Source organism: Stenella coeruleoalba (assembly GCF_951394435.1).
Source record: "Stenella coeruleoalba genome assembly, chromosome: 2".
NCBI lineage: Eukaryota > Metazoa > Chordata > Mammalia > Artiodactyla > Delphinidae > Stenella > Stenella coeruleoalba.
This window is the reverse complement of record NC_137147.1, coordinates 48964929-48980287: the sequence shown is the minus strand read 5'-3', so window position 1 is coordinate 48980287 and position 15359 is coordinate 48964929. Positions and strand designations below refer to the sequence as shown.

At 45.6% G+C, this 15359-nt stretch overlaps 1 long non-coding RNA gene across 2 annotated transcripts in view; it reads right to left on the bottom strand.

The window, feature by feature from the left end:
- Positions 1–13864, bottom strand: part of LOC307182257 — a 42125-nt gene extending 28261 nt beyond the window's left edge. The window contains exons 1-4 of one of the 2 annotated variants that reach the window (XR_013827158.1): positions 13746–13864; positions 12396–12503; positions 1217–1288; positions 973–1095 (exon numbers count right to left, since the gene is read on the bottom strand). This is a non-coding gene — a long non-coding RNA (uncharacterized lncRNA). The remainder of the gene's footprint in view (positions 1–972; positions 1096–1216; positions 1289–12395; positions 12504–13745) is intronic. The other variant, XR_013827159.1, reaches the window with a different exon arrangement.
- Between the last annotated feature and the right edge of the window lie 1495 nt (positions 13865–15359).

Sequence of the window (15359 nt, the reverse complement as noted above, 5' to 3'; positions counted from 1 at the left end):
CAAATACCATATGCTAACACATATATATGGAATTTAAGAAAAAAAAATGTCATGAAGAACCTAGGGGTAAGACAGGAATAAAGACACAGACCTACTAGAGAATGGACTTGAGGATATGGGGAGGGGGAAGGGTAAGCTGTGACAAAGCGAGAGAGAGGCATGGACATATTTACACTACCTAACGTAAAATAGATAGCTAGTGGGAAGCAGCCGCATAGCACAGGGCGATCAGCTAGATGTTTTGTGATCACCTAGAGGGGTGGGATAAGGAGGGTGGGAGGGAGGGAGACGCAAGAGGGAAGAGATATGGGAACATATGTATATGTATAACTGATTCACTTTGTTATAAAGCAGAAACTAACACACCATTGTAAAGTAATTATATCCCAATAAAGATGTTAAAAAAAATAAAAAAAATAAAACATAAAAAGGAAAAAAGAAAAGAAAAAAAAAGCGTTGGCTATGGGGGCGGGGGCGGAGTTTAGGCTGTGGTGGGGAGTTGTGGAACTTAGGCAGGGGCGGGACGTCCGCCTCACTTCTTGAGTCACCCAAGGTTACCAAGGTTTAGAGGCGAGGGCTCTGGAGCCTCAGTTCAAATCCTGGCTCCATCGCCCTTCACTGCATGGCTTTTGAAAAATCCCACCACCCTTCTGTGTCTCAGGGACCTCAGCTTTAAAATGGAGCCACAGGAGTACTTGCCCCGCAGGTTGTGAGACCTAAGTGATATACATGAGAAAGGTTCAGAGCAGGGCCACGGTGTACCTAAAAGCTCAATAGCAGAGGGACCTTGTTATTATTTCACTTTTCCTTCATGGGGAATATCCTTCCTCCTGTTCTCTGCTTCTCCATCTGGTCCTTTAACACTCAGCTCGGGCATTTCCAGGTCCTGGAAAGTTTCACTACCAGGGCTGGGCGGTGCTGGGCCCTGGGCTCTATGGCGCCCCCCCGCCTGCTTGTCTCACCGAAACTCACCACTTGCCTTTGTTCTGGTCGAGAATGTGTGGTCCTCCCTGCAGGGACTATGGCTCCTTCCCTTCTAACCCAGGAACTGTCTAGAGCCAGGCACAGGGCAGCTGTTCAGCAAGCGTTTGGAGGCTGAATGGATTAAAGAGCAAATACAAATCAAAGGACAAAGAGTTAAAGAAGAGCTGGCTCTCTTCCTCTCTCCTGACAATTTGCTTTTCAAAGTATTGTACAACACACAGACTTATCTTACTGTTTCTCTGAGTGATCCTGTCTGTGTTGAGACCTTTCCTGGCCAATTCTTGGGCCTGATAGCATCGAGTTTCTGAAAAAGAAAGAGAAAAAGTAGTGTATGGGTGGGAGGGGTGTGCGGAATGCTGGGTGGAGGAAGGAAGCCCTCAGCCTGCTCTCAGGAAATGGGTGTCTAGGGACACCAGAGCCATTTAACACTCTTAACAAAGGGGACTTCAACAGGAGGAGCAAGAATTTAAGCATATTTTTAAGAACAGAAGAAAAAACCCTACTGGGTGGAGTCCTGCCTGAGGGCATGGCCAACAAGGCAACGGCCTTGACTGTAGTGAGAGCTGTCCTCATTCTTTTCTTTTTGAGCATTACAAAATAATTCACTTCTTGGGAAAAGATTAGACAATACAGAAGGGTAGAAAATAAGAACGCAAAACAGCCTCATCCCCCAGTCCTACTCCCCACAGGTAACCTCTGTTTCCATGCAGATTTTAAAATACACACAGGGACACAGGCAGTCACACGTCTCTAGGGCTGCAACCATGCTCTAAAAAGCAGAATCGTAAAATAGGTCTAGATTTGCCCAGAGAGATACTGGATGGAAATACTGCAATAAACATGCTTTTTTCCCCCCCGCTTCTAATAGTGGAAGAAAGAAACTATTGAAAATAGAACACATACAAGGAACCCTTTTTATCTGAGAAGGCTTGTGGTGCGGGAGCAGAGGGGAAGCAGGCTTTGGAGTTTGAGTCCAGGTTCTGCTCTTCCTGTTGGCTTCTCAGCAGGTGAGAACCAGGTGAAATGCCCCATACTCAGAGTAGTGAGAAGGGCCTGGCATCTCAGGATGCTCAAGAAAATGAGGCCGCCTTGCCTGGGCCTGAGATCATTTGGTTTATTTCTTTTTAAGGTTTATTTATTATTTATTTTATTATTATTATTTTATTTATTTTTGGCTGCGTTGGGTCTTAGTTGCGGTATGTGGGAATCTTTCATTGTGGCACGGGCTTCTCTCTAGTTGTGGCTTGCGGGTTTTCTCTTCTCCAGTTGTGGTGAGCAGGCTCCAGTGCATGTGGGCTCAGTAATTGTGGCCCTCGATCTTAGTTGCCCTGCAGGCATGTGGGATCTTAGTTCCCTGACCAGGGATTGGACTGGCATCCCCTGCATTGCAAGGCGGATTCTTTACCACGGGACCACCAGGGAAGTCCCCATGGTTTGGTTTAGAAATGCCTGGATTGGAGATCCTCAGGGGAGGATGGAGGGCTGACTGCTGCAAGGCCGGGCTGGGGAGCAGGAATCTCAGCCCCCTGCAACCTCTTCCCCCCCTCCCCTTTAAAGCTACCATCACTCTTCCAACTTGTGACGGCCAAAGGCAAGGGGAAGCACAACAAGGCTTGGGCTTTGGAAAGCAGAAGCAACAGCTGTGCGAGGGGGAAGCCCTGGTGCAGGAGGGCAGCCCCGGCTGAGCCTAAAAATAAAACCCGGCCTGACAGCCTGCCAAAGGCCTCCTGTCGGGCACAGCGAGAGGGGCTGTCCTGGCGGCTCCTGGCCAGGCTGTTCTGGGGCCACGTGGGGAAGAGCCCAGACTCTCCTCTCCCCCCCCTCCTCCCCCCCACCATTCCCCAACGCCGCCTTCGGGAAGACCAGCCTGCCCTCAGTAAACACTCCTGCAATCTCCGGCTTTGCTTATAGGCCTGTCTCACTGCTGCCCCGTTTTGGGGTGTGATGGTGGATTGGCTGGGGTACCTTTGTTTACAAAATCTCCTTCCAGGTGTGAAAGCGAACCCGGTACTGATCCTTGTTCTTCTGGTTTCAGATAGACGGGGATGAAATGAACCTGTCCTTGGAGAAGAAGAGGAAGTGCCGCCGCGTCCCCCTACTTTAAAAGGAGCCCTTGGGCTTCCCTGGTGGCGCAGTGGTTGAGAGTCCGCCTGCCGATGCAGGGCACACGGGTTCGTGCCTCGGTCCGGGAAGATCCCACATGCCGCAGAGCGGCTGGGCCCGTGAGCCATGGCCGCTGAGCCTGCGCGTCCGGAGCCTGTGCTCCGCAACGGGAGAGGCCACAACAATGAGAGGCCCGCGTACCAAAAAAAAAAAAAAAAAGCCCTTGCCACCGGCTTGCTCTGCGACGTCAGCGCCAGGCCACAGTGGGCTCTCCACGCAGGCGGACGTTGTGAACTTCCGCACCACCCAGGGCTTGCCTTCTGTGCCCCCGACGTTGGGATATCTTGCTCCGCCACCACCCCCTCCCCGGCTTCAACTTGGACTGGTCAGGAGGAAGTTTCTCAGCTTTAAAATTATCAAACTCCCAAATGGATTGAAAAAGATCATTGTCAATTGAAAAAGCAAAAACATTTGGGAAGGAAAAATATTAAGCACTCGTGGGGAGCAGAAAACGTATGCCAGGAGGGTAAATTCTTCTAATATTTTTTTTTTTATCTTTTCGGTACGCAGGCCTCTCACTGCTGCGGCCTCTCCCGTTGCGGAGCACAGGTTCCGGACGCGCAGGCTCAGCGGCCATGGCCCACGGGCCCAGCCGTTCCGCGGCATGTGGGATCCTCCCCGACCGGGGCACGAACCCGTGTCCCCTGAATCGGCAGGCGGACTATCAACCACTGCGCCACCAGGGAAGCCCTTACATTTAATTTTAAGGTTAAATAAAAAGTGTTTCTGTTTGGTTTAAATGATTTTAAATAGAGCTTGGCAGCATCTCAATGTCTAGAGTCAAATTTTGTGGTTCAAAAGTGTCACCATTGCTATGTCTCCTCATCAGCTCACTGCTGCCCCCGCGTGTCTTATCTAAACATCACAACACAATTTTCTGTTCTGCAAGTAGATGGTGGAAACCCTCCACCAGTCGGTTTGATCCCATGACAATAAACGGTACAGAATTAAAGCAATGTTCTAGCTTGTTAGTGAGAGCTGTATAACCCAGGTGAGTTTCCAACAAGTCTTTCATTTTGGAAGACATCATTATATAGTCTCTCTCTCTCTCTCTGTTTTTTAATTCATTGTGCCTTTGCTGAAGGGATAAATTTAATCCTTAGAGGGAGTGGTTATGATTATATTAGCGATATAAGCCCTACTAAGGAAACCCCCTTCCAGAGAAACCAAATGATTTATTTATTGATGTGCATAGATTTATTTTATAGCGTTCAATAGAAATCCTATATTCAGGATGATGGAAAGTTTGCATAAAGAGTCTCCGATGTGAGATAATTTCTGATACAGGGCTCAAACAAACATACATCAAAGTGCAACCTCCTTGTGCTCACCTGGTACCTTTGTCTTCAGTGGAGAGATTGGATCCCCATTTTGATGTGGACTAGGCTGCCTCTGTGGGTTTGTATTAAGCACCAATTCTTCCTGCTTCTGGTTCATTTATGTAGTTTATCTTAGTTGCTTCTTGCTTCATAGAAACTAGGGCCATAAAGAATATCATGTTGCCGTGGGTGGAATTTGGAAAATGCCTTCCATCCTGAATAGATTAAGAGGCTGCTACCTTTTGCAGAAAGGTTGCAACAGTCTCCTCCTCAACCTGCATGGAGGAGATGGCCACTTGCTTCCAATACTCATCCCGGAATCTTCCTATACTGCAATGGCAGCCTTGGTGTCACTTCCCAAAGTCACCTACTAAAGCAGCCTTCTGGGGTTCCTGAGTGCATATCCATGAATCTTATTGATCGTTCACTGTTTAATCCAGGTATAGCTCTGAGGGAGTGGGCTCAGCTTTTACCTCCTTCAAAACAATCAAACAAGTTTGGTCAAATTCAGTGCCCACCTAGGACACACTGGGGCAGATTCTCTTAGACCCAAGCCCATGTCTACCCCCAAAGGAAAGTTGTGAAAGGCATGGTCTGAATGGGCAGCCAGGGTTACTGAAAAAAGAGCTGTTGGTGGAATGTTCATCGTTTCGTAATTCCTTCACTCACCGATCCTGTGAACTAAGGTCTAGATCAGCTTTAGCTCCCTGGAGGGGAAGGCAGAAACTATGGGATACAAACTGAGATACAAGTCCAATGTTTCTGGGCCATTTAAGTTGCTCTGGCCAAAATCTATCCTATATCTCCTGTGATATCCAGTTTTGGTGCATCTGTAGACATTAAACTGTAAGAGACAAGGCGCCAGGCAACGTCTTGCAAAGGCAGCAGGGAACCCCGGCAGCAGAGGCTCCAAGATTTCTATATAGAAGGAGCTCTCGGGTAACTATCTTTGACTGAATGTGAGTGCCGGAGGGCATGTCTTGAGATGGCATTTGCCTTTAAGCACTGTTTTAATTGTGCCTTTAACGGAGGTGCCTCTGGGGGCTGTTGATGGAGCTGCCTACTGAACTGCCATTGAAGAGAAGCAGTTGGTCAGTCCTCCAAGTTTTCAAATATTAGGCTCTTTCTATGTATAGAGACCTGGTGTGAAGTGTCTCATCAGTCTAGGTTGAAGTCGCTTCAACAGAGCAAGAGATCTGTTGACTGTTTAACAATTTTAGACGTTTCAGAGTAGGCAGGCCAATGCCACCAAGACTTGAGGCTTAGCAGCTCAGCCTGGAGGGGTCCACTTCCCTCAGTGTCCTCAGGAGGGAAGCAGCAGAGGACCTGGAGCTCAAGCTGACCTTTGGCCTTGTGCTTTCCTTTGCCACTGCCCTCTGCTGTGTCCACCCTCCCTGCCACCGTCCAGCTGGGACTGTGCTGCTTCGATTGCTGTATGTGTGACTGTAGAGGAGCAGGGGTGGGTCAGGGCTTAGTGGGAGTTTCTTGAAGCTACAGGATAAATGTAGTATATCTTCTTGGATTCTTGATTTTACTTAAGGGTTGGGGGAAATGTACAGTTCTATAAGAGAAATAATGATAAAGAGTGTGAATTAGTTAGGATTGAGTTCAGCTGGAAGTAACAGAAAACTCCAAAAAACCAGTGGCTTAAGGAAAATGGAAGTTTCTTTCTTATATTCAGGAGTTTGACAGGTAGTCAGTTCAGGGCTGGTAAGACCTTTTCAGGGCAGGGACATGGGCTCTCTGCTTGCTGTTTGGCCTTGGGTAGCTTCCATCCTCAAAGACATTTCATGGTCCAAGATAGCTGCTGGAGAAGTAGCCTTTAAATTTGTATCCAGAGAGCAGGAAAGAAGAAAACATGTCCTTTAGGGACATTTCCAGAAGCCACATCTATCACTCCCTTTAGGTCACACAGCCACAACTATCTGCAAGGGAGGTTTGGAGAAGTGGTCTTTATTGCAGGCAGATATATGCCATCTAAAAGTTGATAGTCCTTTGGCTGTAAAAGAAAGGAAATTGAGATTGGGGGTCATTTTAAACAAACTCCCAGGGGATGCTGATGCTGCTGGTCCATGGACCACACTTTGAGTAGTAAAGGACACAGCCTCCATGTGCTGGCCCCTGCCTGCCCGACTTTGTCTCCTATTTCTTCCCACTGTCGCTGGGCTTCCGGCTGGGTCTTGAACACTCAAGCTTGTGTTCTCACCTGGGTGACTTTGAACTTACTATTTCCTCTGGTTGGAAGTCTGCTCTCAAGTCTTGTCACTAAGATCTCAGATAAAATAGTTTCTCTATGACCTGATTTCATTTTGGTAGCACTTGTCTGAATTTTCGTCATGTATTTATTTGTTTATATGATTTTTTTTGTCTTCCCCCTCTAGAATGTCAGTATCATGGGAGCAAGGAAGATATCTGTCTTGTCAACACTGAATCCAGGCACTTAGAATGGTACTAAGCACATATGCTAAAAATGTCTGTAGAATAAATGAAGAATAATGAAGAGTCTCCCTAACCTTAATGTTAGTTCTTGAGATCAGGGGCCTGATCTTATATTTCTGCTCTCTCCCACAGTGCCTAGCAGTACCTAGCAGTACTCCCACAGTACCTAGCAGTACTCCCACAGTACCTAGCAGTACCTAGCAGTACTCCCACAGTACCTAGCGGTACCTAGCAGTACTCCCACAGTACCTAGCAGTACCTAGCAGTACTCCCACAGTACCTAGCAGGGTGTAATACATGCAGTTGGCATTTGATGAATGCTCGTGGAGTGGGATCGCACAAGAGAAGGAATACCTGTCGAATCCTCAGAGGGGTCAAAGGTAGTGCAGGGCATGATGGCTACACTGAGCTGGGAAGTTGGCTCCGGGTGGGGAAGGTGAGAACAAGGCAGTGGACCCTGCGACGGCTTCCACAGTAGACCTTCCAGTCCTGGATTCTTCCTTCCTATCATCATGCAGTTCAGACTTTTATAGATTTGAATCAGAGGATGCCAGGGGGCCTATCGAGAATACATGCGATGGAAAGATTGGAATTGTGTGGCACTGGACTGGCTGCTGTACAGATAGATTCAAGTTTTGCAATTATTCAATTACTCCTTCATTTACTTAGGAGCCCCTGCTTTGTGCCAGGTGTTATGCTAGGTGCTGGGGATACATGTAGCCTGCGTGCATGATATTTCGTTCCAAACTGGACAAGTAACGTCAAACGCAAGGATTCCTAATTCCTATAGTGCAAGACTATAGGGTTGCCTGTTAAACACTATAGCCTTTCTGCTTAAAAATTGTTTCTCAGGCCACCTCACAATACTACTCACAGTCACATCTGGATTAATGAGCTGGTGTTTACTAAGTCATTTGTGACTGCTGGGTGGGGTGGGCTCCTTTGGGAGTTCCTATCCTCTTTGAGGAGTACCCCCCACCCACAACCTCTTACATTCCTTTGTCTCACACACTATAAGGAAGGGAGGGAATCTCCTGCTGACATCAATTTTTAATTCCTTTTGGTTGGCGGTGAAGTAGAAGAGAGTGGCTGCGTGGCCTCCTCAGAGAGTACATTTGTGTATATATTAGTATTTATTAGTAATTAAATTTCTATGTTAGTCTGTAAGCCATAAGGCTGATGACTGTCTTTTTAAATGAATGCATTTGAATATGGCTAGGAACCGGACAAAGAGAGTATCAAATACATTCATTAATAAACAATATCAATACTGTGCATTTGTGGGCTGAAAATTTTTTTAACTTCAAAGAAGAGCTTTCATATCTATGATCTCATTTCACACTACATAATATGATTTTAAAACTCCTTTCTAGGGGCGGGTTGTTCCACGCATGCCCAGCTCGGTTGAGGATAATGCAGACCCGCCTCAGGCTACCCGACACGGCTTTGCAGTCCAAGGTGCACGCAAGTCCAGGTCCCCTTGGGTCTCTCCCTGCTTGTTAAAAAACTAAAGGCAAAGATGGAAAAATATGCTAATTTCAAGCTGTGCTGAAAGCACACATACACTCAGGGCATGAACAGGGGAACTAAGGAAGTGAGGCTTTTTTGTGTCTTTGGAGATTCTACAAACTGAGGCATAGATGATGTCAAACTAATGTCTGGCATCCAGAAAGCCCAGAATTGGAAACATTTAGTCTTCTGGGACTGGAAAGTCAGTTCCTGTTTATTTCTCGACAGCTGTGACTTTTTTCCTGTCAACACTTTCTCCATGCATGTGCCTTCATTTTCAAGAAGATATTTTTACATATTCTTCCCCGAGCTTTTAGCTTTTCCTGTATGAATTCCTCTGGAGTAAAAGCCCCATGTCACTGTTTTCCCTAAGGCTGGAACGTGGACCATGAATTGCCCTTACTCTGAATTCGTTAGAGGATCATTTAAAAAATAATGCAAGTAGAAGGAAAAAAGATCCTTGATGATGAGACTCTCCGCACCTCCCAGTCTGTATCATCCTGAAATCAACCACAGTGTTTCCACTTCACAAGAACTCCGCTGTCACCTTCCCTCCAGTGGACAGAGTAAAGATTGCTTCAGAATCTCCTAGCTGGATATCTAATGAGACAGCAGGACACTGTAGGTGGTGGTAAATTCCTTCACCCTGATTGCTCACAAAGCAGAAATAACTAACCCGTGATTAACTATTTTAATTCTTTTATCTTGAAGGGTTAGTGGAAGGACCAATAACCCAGTTTACAACTATCAATTGGTCCCACCACTTTGCCATCACAGCCCTGCCCCTTGGGACACTCTGACACAGGTTTAGTTTCCTACAAGATCCAGGTGCCCTTGGAGAATTAGCCTCACCTCGCCTGCTGTTTTGAGTAAGTGTAGTACATTCTGTGCCTTTGCATGCAGTGGGTGCTCAATAAATACTGAATGAATGCAGCCTAACATCTATCATTTGGTGTCACTGAGTCTCATTTCCTCTACGTAAAATGAGAGTATTGGCAAATGGCTGCTTTATATCTTCCAGTTTGAACATTCTATGGGTCCTTTTGGATAGCCATTTAAAATGATCTCCTGGGACTTCACTGGTGGTGCAGTGGTTAAGACTCCATGCTTGCAATGCAGGGGGCCCGGGGCTCTATCCCTGGTCAGGGAACTAGATCCCATATGCATGCCGCCACTAAGAGTTCACATGCTACAACCAAGGAGCTGGCGAGCTGCCACTATGGAGCCCGCCTGCCGCAACTAAGACCTGGCGCAACCAAATAAATAAATAAAATAAATAAATAAATAAATAAAATAAAATATATACTTTAAAAAATAAAATAAATAAAACAAAATATATACTTTAAAAAATAAATGAATAGTATTTTTAAAAAATAATAAAATAATCTCCCATCGCCAAAGCTGTTTCTAAGCAAGAGAACAGTACTTCCCTGAACTCGTTGTTTGACCTCTTCAGCCTAAAAAGATGTTTCTCCCTGAGCCTGCAGCATTACATTATCTGTAATACACATTTATTTATTATCTGGTGACACATCTCATGTTGGTATTTAGCTTTTCATCTGTGTAGATCCTGTCCTGTCCTTACAATTAGAGTGTAAGCTTCCCAAGCCAGATACTTTATAAAATGTGCTCTGTAAATATTTGTTACATAAACAGATATCACAGCAAGAAATCATCCATAGGGAATTCTGGGCCTAAGGGAAGCAGAAGAATCAACAGTGAGTCCCAAGTTTGTGGTTTGGGAAACTTGGTGTGTGATGATGCTGTTCTTCAAGAGAGAGAATCCTGCAAGAGGAACAGGTTTGGAGGAGGGTGGGGACGAGGTGAATTTAGTGACAAGCTGCATTCTATACCTCCTTCTTCGAGATCCTCAAAGAACATTAGCCAAGTAACGATTTTGAGATGTCAGATCCTGGACAAAGGAACTTATTTTACTGTGTGTAGCCTAGAGCTCCCCAAATAATTGAACATGATTATGGACACACTGATATAACACAAGAGAAGCAGGGCTATGAAGGAAGCCTGCAGGACAACTAACTTTTAAGGACTGGCAGGAGGAATTTGAAAAGGAGCATCCAGAGATGTAGGAGGGAGTTTTCACCCCTGGCTTTTAATCCTGGCTCACTCCTTCCACAGATACATGGGAAAACCAACTTCCATCTCTTGCCAAGGAACAAGAGAGCCTCTGGGCTATGTCTTGGAAAGTGCAGGGTTCTTTGGAAGAAAGGAGGCACTCAGGCACTTCTAGTCCAACTCTCATCACTGTCTCTTCTCAAAGAAATCACCTCCTTTGTTAAAAGGAAGCCCGTATCAACATGCTCAAATCCAAGACCATGAGAACACCACAACATCCATGCTTATAACTATAATCTAACTATATAACTATATATAGTTATATATGTAACTATAAATTAGATCTGATATAGGCTAAGACAACACAAAACCTAAACAACATAGAAAAATAAATGACCTGAATAAGTTATCTGACTCACTCCCTGTCTTCTGGAACTATCCTCAAACTTCCCTTTAATGTTGCGTTTCAATCTCAACAGCATTTGTTTTTTTGTGTTTTTGTTTTGTTTTGTTTTCAATATCCCACATCTGTGTATGGAAAGTTGAAAAAAGGGTGAAAAGGACAAGAATGGAAAAACACAAGGCAGTAGTTTATGTAGAGCTCATGCTAGTGGGACTGTACAATGTAGCCACTTTGGAAAACAGTTTAGTAGTTCCGTAAAAAATTAAACATAAAATTAACGTATGACCCAGCAAGGGGTATGGAGTTTCCTTTTGGGGTGAATTAGAGTGTTCTAAAATTAAATAGTGGTGATAAATGCACAACTCTGTGAATATAGTAAAACCACTGAACTGTACTTTCAAAGGGTGAATTTTATGATATGTGAATTATATTTCAATAAAGCTATGGACAGAGGATCTGAACAGACATTTTTCCAAAGAAGACACACACAGATGGCCAGCAGTGCATGAAAAGGTGCTCAACATCACTAATCATCAGGAAAATGCAAATCAAAGCCACAATGAGATATCACCTCATAGCTGTTAGAATGGCTGTTATCAAAAAGGCAACAAATAAAGTGTTAGCAAAAATGTGGAAAAAAGGGAACCCTTGTGCACTGATGTTAGGAATGTAAATTGGTGCAGCCACTATGAGAAACAGTATGGAGGTTCCTCAAAAATTAAAAATGGAACTACCATATGATCCAGCAATTCCACTTCTGGGTATTTATCTGAAGGAAACAAAAATACTAACTCAAAAAGATATATGCACCCCAATGTTCATTGTAGCTTTACAGTAGCCAAGACATGGAAAGAAGCTGTGACCATCAATGGATGAATGGATAAAGAAAATGTGATACACATATATGTATATATACACAGTGGAATATTACTCAGCCATAAAATGAAGAAAATCTTGCCTTTTGTGACAACATGGATGGACATTGAGAGCATTATGCTAAGTGAAATGTCAGAGAAAGACAAAAGATAAAGATCTCACTTGTATGTGGAATCTAAAAACAAACAAACAAAACCTAAACTCATAGATACAGAGAACAGATTGGTTGTTTCTGCCAGAGGTGGGGATGGGGATAGATGAATACGTGAAGGGGTCAAAAGATACAAAACAAACTTCCAGTTATAAAATAAATAAATCCTGGGGATGTAATGTACAGCTTGACTATAGTTAATTACACTGTATTTTATATTTTAAAATTGCTAAGAGAGTAGATCTTAAGAGTTATCACAGGAAAAAAAATTGTAACTATGTGTGGTGATGGATATTAATGAGATTTAATATGGTGATCATTTCAAAATATATAAAAATATTGAATCATGTTGTACATCTGAAACTAATATATTATATTATATATCAATTATATCTCAATAAAAAAGAAGAAAATTCAAGGTGGATAAATACTCTCTTTTCAAGAAAAAACATTCTCCAAATAATGGAAAATCAGTTACCTGTTGTTTGCTAGTTCTTCGTCCCTCAAATGCTCTATCACCACTGGTTTACCTCCACAGCTGTACGGCAGCTGAGAGACAGCTGTTCTTGTCCCCAGTTCGTTTTCTCTAGAATAATTTGAGGTGGTAAAATTAATCTGTCTCTAATGAGATCTCTTTTTCTGCTAGAAGCGCAAATAACATTCAACTACTGGTTTCTGACGGATTTGTACCCACAGCTTTGTCTTTCCATTTCTATGACATCAGAAGGGACATGTTTGTTTATGCAGTTTATCTGTACATTTTTTAGGTCACTTTTCTATTTTTTTCTTCACATCTTTATTGGAGTATAAATGCTTTACAATGGTGTGTTAGCTTCTGCTGTATAACAAAGTGAATCAGCTATTCGTATACATATATCCCCATATCCCCTCCCTCTTGCATCTCCCTCCCACCCTCCCTACCCCACCCCTCTAGGTCATCACAAAGCACTGAGCTGATCTCCCTGTGCTATGCAGCAGCTTCCCACTAGCTATCTGTTTTACATTTGTTAGTATATATAAGTTCATGCCACTCTCTCACTTCATCCCAGCTTCCCCTTGCCCCCTACCCCCCACCCCCGTGCCCTCAAGTCTGTTCACTACGTCTGCGTCTTTATTCCTGCCCTGCCAGTAGGTTCATCAGTTCCAGTTTTTTAAATTCCATACATACGTGTTAGCATACGGTAACACGAGGACGAGGGCCTCCCCTGTCCTGCTGGACCCCTAACCGTGGGTGGGTCCCCCTGGGTGCAGGAACTCCTCTTCTACCCCAGCTGCCCCTCAGGGGTGCTGGTCCCCTTGGTCTGGCCTTTACTTTTTTTTTTTTTTTTTTTTTGCGGTAGGTGGGCCTCTCACTCTTGTGGCCTCTCCCGTTGCGGAGCACAGGCTCCGGACGCGCAGGCTCAGCGGCCATGGCTCACGGGCCCAGCCGCTCCGCGGCATGTGGGATCTTCCCGGACCGGGGCACGAACCCGTGTCCCCTGCATCGGCAGGCGGACTCTCAACCACTGCACCACCAGGGAAGCCCTGGCCTTTACTTTTGCTCTTCCTTTCCCTCCCTCCCTCCCACTCCCTCAGGACCCGAGTGGCTGGAAGGGTCCTCGGTGGACAGGGGATCAGGCCCGGGATCTCAGCAGGCTCCCAGGGGCCCAAGTGGGCAGGGGAAACCTGGCCACTCTCCCTTTTGATCCTCTGCCCTCTCAATGGTCCCCCACTTTCCCTCTTCGGGCGTGGGATCCCTTCCCCTCCCCCAGCCGCCCCTCAGGGGCACCAGTCCCATCCCGCCTCCACGTCTCCTCCCCCTTCACTCCCCCCATGCCCCAGGTCCTACCCGATCGCTGAGGGTTCCTCCCGTCCCCTTCGGTGTCCGTGGTCCCCCACCGGTGCCTGGTACGTGCCCTAGTTGTGAGGAGACGCGAATTCTGCGTCCTCCTAGTCCGCCATCTTGACCCCACCCCTTCCCCCCCAGGTCACTTTTATAAAACTCAGCTTTGTTAAGGTATAATTTATGTTTCGTCAAATTCACCTTTGGAAAGTTTCCAATTCAGTGAATTTTGGTGAACGCGTACAGTCATGTAATCACCGACAAACTTGAGATATAGACTATTTCCATCACCCTAAAATGTCCCTTTGTAGTCACCCCGTTTCTCCACATCTAGGCCCTGGCAGCCTCGCCCCCCGCACCATCTTACTTGATTTCTGTCCCGAGGGCACTCTTCCATCCCTATTTTGTGTTATCATTTCTCTTTAGGTAAGTCTCTCTACCACGCAGGATCCTGCTTTGTATCCCTGTAGAGCCAAATGTGGTACCTGGCACCCAAAATGTGCTCAGGAAATAGGTGCTTAAAAAATAAATGAATCACTTGTTTTTCAGGTTTTGCAAAATCATTTCAGAGACTCTGCTCTCTGATTTCCAGGATGTGCCGTTTGAAAAGGGGCTATTAATGCTGGGGAAAGATTTCTCCTAGAGTTTTAATTTATACAGTCTTTAAAAAAAAAAAAAATGGGCCATAGTTATTTCTAACTTCAGAGATTTTGCTGAGCATTTCAACCATTTCCTTAGACTTGGGACTTACAACTTTGTTTGCTCAACCAGCACGTGGGCCTCTGACCTCTCAACCTGAATAAACAGATGGAAATAGAAGCTGGGACCAAACGCAGCTGCTGCTCTCTCCTCCCCCTGTTCTTGCTGTCTCGGATCCCTCCACCTCCACGGGGCATGGCCCAGGGTATCCTCCGGAGCTCCCCTGAATAAGTTCTGTGAGATTCCAGACCCATTTCACGGATGACTCCGGGGGTGGAATCTGACGGTGGCTTAACGTTTCTCATCATGCAGGGTGTGACCCAGCTGCAGCTGGCTCATCAGGCGGGCTCAGATTCCTCTGGTCCTTCCTCACCTGATTCCTCTTCTATCTTGATGTGCATCCAAAAGTTGACATTCCTAGAGAAATGACAAGAAGAGGTGAACAAAATTCCCCCTTGTCTGACCAGTTATCTGAAATGGCCTAGTTCTCGAAGGGAACTGCCCTTTCTTGAAAGGTGTTGGTGCTTTCCTCTAGACTGGCCAGTTGCCCCCAGGTGATGCATCCCTATGCACTTTCTGTGGGTTGGCAGTCCTTGCTAGGCCCTCTGCTCAGCTGGCAAATGCCCAACAGCTCAGGCACATGAGAGACCCCTTTTTCCCTCTGGGGAGGTTGTACCTTGCCTCCCAGATGCAGTCTTGGTGCTGGCATCAAATTGGTTCCAAATGGAACCTCATTCCCTTTGTCCCCCTTTGCCCTCACACTTTGCCCCGTGGCTTCCCTGGAACAGCTCTGGTGAAGGACGGTTTCTGCTCCAGAAGACAGTGCACGATGTAAGCGCATCGCTGCCAAACCTTTCGAAGCCTGAACTCCTGATACAAGGGGGGGTGGAGGTGGAGGTTTCTGCTACCTGCTGCTAGGTA